This window comes from Haematobia irritans, chromosome 3, assembly GCF_050003625.1.
Source record: "Haematobia irritans isolate KBUSLIRL chromosome 3, ASM5000362v1, whole genome shotgun sequence".
In the NCBI taxonomy this organism is placed as follows: Eukaryota; Metazoa; Arthropoda; class Insecta; order Diptera; family Muscidae; genus Haematobia; species Haematobia irritans.
This window is the reverse complement of record NC_134399.1, coordinates 175,682,545-175,690,083: the sequence shown is the minus strand read 5'-3', so window position 1 is coordinate 175,690,083 and position 7,539 is coordinate 175,682,545.

Below are 7,539 nucleotides of genomic sequence, written 5' to 3'. Positions count from 1 at the left end.
TTTCGACACACCAATTTGTGGTCTTAGAATATCTCTAGATTTCCAATTTCAGGCAAATAGGATTGTAAATACACTTTCTAGACGCCCAAGATGCAAAATCGGGAAATCGGTCCATATGGGGGCTATACCAAAACATGGACCGATAGGCAGCATTTTCAATACACATTTCAGGAAAATTGGATAAAAAACTAAGGTTTTTATTAGCCCAAGACCCCAAATCGGGAGGTCGGTTTATAAGGGGACTATATCAAAACTTGGACCGATATAGCCCATCTTCGAACATGCCTGCAAACAAAATACGAATCTGTGCCAAACTCCAGGAAGATAACGCCATTATTGAAGGCTGTGGCGTGATTACAACAGACAGACGGACATGCTTATATCGTGTTAGAATTTTTCCCTGATCAAGAATATATATACTAAAGTAAAGTATAGTCTGAAATCGATATTTCGATGTGTTACAAACGGAATTACAAACTTATTACACCCCCGTCACCATTCTATGGTGGTGGGTATAATGAATTATTATTTGAAAATTCTATACACTTTATTCAAACTTTGATAAATGAAGAGTATAACAGGTTGGCTGATAAGTCCCCGGTCTGACACATAGATGGCGTCGCTAGTATTAAATGCATATTATTTTTATATAGTACCAACCTTCAAATGATTCGTGTCAACATTTGACGTCCGTAAGTAAAATAGTTTTTGAGATAGAACGTCTTTTGTGAAGAAGCTTTTGTTATTGTGAAAAAAATGGAAAAATGGGAATTTCGTGTTTTGATAAAATACTGTTTTCTGAAAGGGAAAAATACGGTGGAAGCTTGATAATGAGTTTCCGGACTATGCCCCAGGGAAATCAACAATAATTGATTGGTATGTAAAATTCAAGCGTGGTGAAATGAGCACGGAGGACGGTGATCTCAGTGGACGCCCGAAAGAGGTGGTTACCGATGAAAACATCAAAAAAAATCCACAAAATGATTTTGAATGACCATAAAATGAAGTTGATCGACATAGCAGAGGCATTAAAGATATCAAAGGAACGTGTTGGTCATATCATTCATCAATATTTGGATATGCGAAAGCTCTGTGCAAAATAGGTGCCGCGCGAGCTCACATTTGACCAAAAACAACAACGTGTTGCTGATTCTGAGCGGTGTTTGCAGCTGTTAACTCGTAATACCCCCGAGTTTTTCCGTCGATATGCGACAATGGATGAACCATGGCTCCATCACTACACTCCTGAGCCCAATCGACAGTCGGCTGAGTGGACAGCGACCGGTGAACCGTCTCCGAAGCGTGGAAGACCGCTGGCAAGGAGTCCGAAGGAGTACTACCAAAATGGTATCAAAAAATTGGAAGGTCGTTATAATCGTTGTATCGCTCTTGAAGGGAACTATGTTGAATAATAAAAACGAATTTTGACAAAAAAAAAAATGTGTTTTCTTTGTTAGACCGGGGACTTATCAGCCAACCTGTTATTATACGAACGGCATTTTGGTGCTCAACTTGGATGTAATGAATTTGAAATATTATTGCAATATCAATAATATCGCTTAAAATTGGACTATTTTTTGTATCGTGACTAAAAAGATGAAAAGTTTTTATAGATAAAGAGAGAGAGAATGATTTATTTAGTTTCGCTGTTTTTTTATAATCTTTCTGTTGACTTTTACCACTTGTAGTCATTTTTATTTTTCCATAAATAGCACCAAAATAACCTTATGGTAAATAAGCAGATTAAATACATTTGCTAAATTTTGTTTTCGTATTTTTTATACAAAATAATCTTGAATGCATCTTGTTGTAGATAAAATTAACTATAAAACATGCTATACCTGCGAAATGTTATATTGAATCGATATGAGAGATAAGCTCTCGTAGTTTGATGAATCACTGGGGGAATGACCTTCTACACACAGAGAACAATTTGGTTGGAAATCGGTTCTGATAATGAAATTTCTACATTTAGAATTATATATTAGGTGTGTCAACCTATTTTCTTTAATGCAATCATCTTTTCATGCTTACTATCATTTGACAATCATTTCAATAGAATTTCGTTTGTGATACAAGACAAATGGTTGAAGCAACAAAATCTATATATTTTGAAGCATTTGTTTCGAATTCTGTTGGTACAACCAACTTTAAATAAATTTCGTAACTGCCATTTAGCAATCAGCACTTACATACAGTATTCACAACCGAATCCTATTTGAAATATTTTTAAATGTCACTTCAATTTTTGTTAATTATTTGGTGCTCAAAGAAGATTTTTTTTCAATTAAACGTCACAAATGACGATTTTTAAACCGCTACAAAGTTGCTACCACAATGATGTTCAAAGCGTTATTTTCATGATGACCGGCTGTAATTAAACGACGTAAGTAAAAAATACGTCACGATATAGGAGTGGATCATTTATGTTGGGTATATTATAGGGCATAAATAATCATACGTATCACACCCCAATCGGATTTAATGATATATCTCCAGGATGCTTTGTGTACTTGGAACCTCACAGAGATGTCGTTGTGAATAAAGTGGTACGTTATGAACTGTTCTTATAAACAAGAGTGCACCAAAATCGAACTAATCTTTTTTGATTTATTTTTAAACAATAAACCAATATGTCAACGTTGTACAACGGACCCAAATGGATACAAAGGGTCATGGGCCAGATTCGGCCAAACACTCAAAAGTTATTTATTTTTCATAATGCCTAACACACTATCGAGACGCACTCAGCTAGAAGAAGTTCATCACTTGTGGTTTCAAAACATCACTTGTCCAAACGTGTCTATAGGCACAGACCAAAATAACTTATAGCGACCAAAAATACCGTATATGCACAAACTAGTAACATAATACGGGTCCATTTTTATGCATTTTAATATTTAAACAAGTATATACGGCCGTAAGTTCGGCCAGGCCGAAGCTTATGTACCCTCCACCATGGATTGCGTAGAAACTTCTACTGAAGCTGATGGCAAGGTATCTTAAAACTTCCTAACACCGTAATATATACCACATAGTCCATACGTGGTATATATTAAACTAAACAAGTATATACGGCCGTAAGTTCGGCCAGGCCGAAGCTTATGTACCCTCCACCATTAATTGCGTAGAAACTTCTACTGAAGCCGATGGCAAGGTATCTTAAAACTTCCTAACACCGTAATATATACCACATAGTCCATACGTGGTATATATTAAACTAAAAAAGGCCGATTAAATACGTATATAATTAAGTTTAAAGTTTCTATAGAAATAAAATTTTGACAACATTTTCTATAGAAGTAAAATTTTGACAAAATTTTCTATAGAAATAAAATTTGGAAAAAAATTTCTATAGAAATAAAATTTTGTCAAAATTTTCTATAGAAATAAAATTTTGACAAAATTTTCTATAGAAATAAAATTTTGACAAAATTTTCTATAGAAATAACATTTTAACAATGTTTTCTATAAAAAAAAATAAAATTTTGGTAGATTATTTTTGGCTCGAGTGGCAACCATGATTATGAACCGATATGGACCAATTTTTGTGTGATTGGGGATCGGCTATATATAACTACAGACCGATATGGACCAATTTTGGCATGGTTATTAGAGGCCTTATACTAACACCACGTTGCAAATTTCAACCGGATCGGATGAATTTTGCTCCTCCAAGAGGCTCCGGAGATCAAATCTGGGGAACGGTTTATATGAGGGATATATATCATTATGGACCGATATGGACCAATTTTTGCGTGTTTGTTAGAGACCACATTTTAACACCATGTTCCAAATTTCAACCGGATCGGATGAATTTTGCTCCTCCAAGAAGGTCCGGAGGACAAATCTGGGGATCGATTTATATGGGGGCTATATATAATTATGGACCGATATGGACCAATTCTTGCATGGTTGTTAGCGACCATATACTAACACCACGTACCAAATTTCAACCGGATCGGATGAATTTTGATCCTCTAAGAGGCTCCGGAGGTCAAATCTGGGGATCGGTTTATTTGGGGGCTATATATAATTATGGACCGATGTGGACCAATTTTTGCATGGTTGTTAGAGACCATATACTAACACCATGTACCAAATTTCAGACAGATCGGATGAAACTTGCTTCTCTTAGAGTAATCGCAAGCCAAATTTGGGGGTCCGTTTATATGGGGGCTATACGTAAAAGTAGACCGATATGGACCAACTTTTGCATATACTAACACCATGTACCAAATTTCAGCTGGATCGGATAAAATTTGCTTCTCTTAGAGCAATCGCAAGCCAAATTTGGGCGTCCGTTTATATGGGGGCTATACGTAAAAGTAGACCGATATGGACCAACTTTTGCATATACTAACACCATGTACAAAATTTCAGCCGGATCGGATAAAATTTGCTTCTCTTAGAGCAATCGCAAGCCAAATTTGGGCGTCCGTTTATATGGGGGCTATACATAAAAGTTAACCGATATGGACCAAGATTTGCATGGTTGTTAGAGACCATATACTAACACCATGTACCAAATTTCAGCCGGATCGGATGAAATTTGCTTCTCTTAGAGCAATCGCAAGCCAAATTTGGGGGTCCGTTTATATGGGGGCTATACGTAAAAATGGATGGATATAGACCAAATTTTGCATGGTTGTTAGAGACCATATACTAACACCATGTACCAAATTTCAGACGGATCGGGTGAAACTTGCTTCTCTTAGAGCAATCGCAAGCCAAATTTGGGGGTTCGTTTATATGGGGGCTATACGTAAAAGTGGACCGATATGGACAAATTTTTGCATGGTTGTTAGAGACCACATACTAACACCATGTACCAAATTTCAGCCGGATCGGATGAAATTTGCTTCTCTTAGAGCAATCGCAAGCCAAATTTGGGGGTCCGTTTATATGGGGACTATACGTAAACGTGGACCGATATGGACCAATTTTTGCATGGTTGTTAGAGACCATGTACTAACACCATGTACCAAATTTCAGCCTGATCGGATGAAATTTGCTTCTTTTAGAGCAATCGCTAGCCAAATTTGGGGGTCCGTTTATATGGGGGCTATGCGTAAAAGTGGACCGATATGGCCCATTTGCAATACCAACATTTTCTATAGAAGTAAAATTTTGACAAAATTTTCTATAGAAATAAAATTTGGAAAAAAAATTCTATAGAAATAAAATTTTGATAAATTTTCTATAGAAATGAAATTTTGTCAAAATTTTCTATAGAAATAAAATTTTGACAAAATTTTCTATAGAAATAACATTTTGACAAAATTTTCTATAGAAATAACATTTTAACAATGTTTTCTATAAAAGTAAAATTTTGGTAGATTATTTTTGGCTCGAGTGGCAACCATGATTATGAACTGATATGGACCAATTTTTGTGTGATTGGGAATCGGCTATATATAACTACAGACCGATATGGACCAATTTTGGCATGGTTATTAGCGGCCATATACTAACACCACGTTGCAAATTTCAACCGGATCGGATGAAGTTTGCTCCTCCAAGAGGCTCCGGAGATCAAATCTGGGGAACGGTTTATATGGGGGCTGTATATAATTATGGACCGATATGGATCAATTCTTGCATGGTTGTTAGAGACCATATACTAACACCACGTACCAAATTTCAATCGGATCGGATGAATTTTGCTCCTCTAAGAGGCTCCGGACTCCGGAGGTCAAATCTGGGGATCGTTTATATGGGGGCTATATATAATTATGGACCGATGTGGACCAATTTTTGCATGGTTGTTAGAGATCATATACTAACACTAAGTACCAAATTTCACCAGGATCGGATAAAATTTGCTGCTCTTAGAGGAGCCGCAAGCCAAATTTTGGGGGTTCGTTTATATGGGGGCTATACGTAAAAGTGGACCGATATGGCCCATTTGCCATCCATCCGACCTACATCAATATCAACTACTTGTGCCAAGTTTCAAGTCGATAGCTTGTTTCGTTCGGAAGTTAGCGTGATTTCAACAGACGGACGGACGGACATGCTCAGATCGACTCAGAATTTCACCACGACCTAGAATATATATACTTTATGGGGTCTTAGAGCAGTATTTCGATGTGTTACAAACGGAATGACAAAGTTAATATACCCTCCATCCTATGGTGGAGGGTATAAAAAAAAACGGAACATTCCCGCACGTTTCGTCCACGGCGATTCACGATTTCGTGGCCGGCGTTCGTGTCTCTTTGGCCATGGAAAGACTTGAAATAATCGTTTAACGTTGTGGTTGCAATTTTGTCGGCCTTGCAATGCGCTAAGGCGACTTTTAAGGCATATAGAGCAAAGAACCCCGGTTCGTGTCACCGTTGTGGAAATCATTTTAGATGTTAGTTTGTAATGTAAATTAAGTATAGAAATGAGAAAGTGCATATTAGTATTTCCCATTTTTAGTATTTAATGGGCCAGATCGTTGTCAGATAGAACTTCTCATTAAATGTTTTTCTTTCAAACCAACTTTTGCAACGAAAAAAAAAATAATGGCAAATAATGTTAGTTTAAGAGAATTTTTTTTGGCGTGTGTATATATTTCTAAAAAGAGTAGGCGTGAAAGTATAATTTATGTACACTTTCAAACGACAACATTGGTGGTGCCTAACCTTTAGATTGCAAAAATATTCTGTATACGAAAGATTAGATTATTCATTGACATTTGATTAAACTTATCGAATTAAGTGGTAGATTGACAAACTAAAACTATTTATTGTAGTACATGAAGTTTGTATATAATGCTCTTACGTATTCAGATTTGATTTTCCTTTGTAAGTTTCATATATGTATGCACGCTTAGAAAAAAAAAAAAACGTTTGGAAAACGTGTATCGAATAAGTTGCTCTTTTGTCACAGTTTTTTTAATTTCTTCGAAAATTTCAAACTTTCAATACCAAAAAAAAATTGTTTTTATTTTTGCAATAAAAAAAAACTTTTAATAATTTTCCAAAATCACAGTCCATTTCGTTTGTATCAAGCACAGTTCTTTTATGACTTTAAGTCTTTAATAAGACACGTTTTGGATGTTTCATAGTAAAAAATGAATGTTATGTTTCCGTTAAATAAAGCTTATTTACATTGGCTCGTGGGCGCCCAAGACTATGGTCTATAAATAAAACTGCTTGACCTCTTGCGTTGCTTGTGCGTTGGTGGCCCAGTGTATAGTATTTTTGCTTATAATAGTATGGTCCGCGGTTCCGATTCTCCGTCCAGTCAAAAGGTAAAATTTATAAAAAAAAGTAAGGAAAGTCTAATGTCGGCCGGGGCCGACTATATTATACCCTGCACCACTTTGTAGATCTAAATTTTCGATACCATATCACATCCGTCAAATGTGTTGGGTGCTATATATAAAGGTTTGTCCCAAATACATACATTTAAATATCACTCGATTTGGACAGAATTTGATAGACTTTTACAAAATCTATAGACTCAAAATTTAAGTTGGAAAATGCACTAGGGTGGAACACAATATTAGTAAAAAACTATGGGAAACATTTAAATCTGAAGCAATTT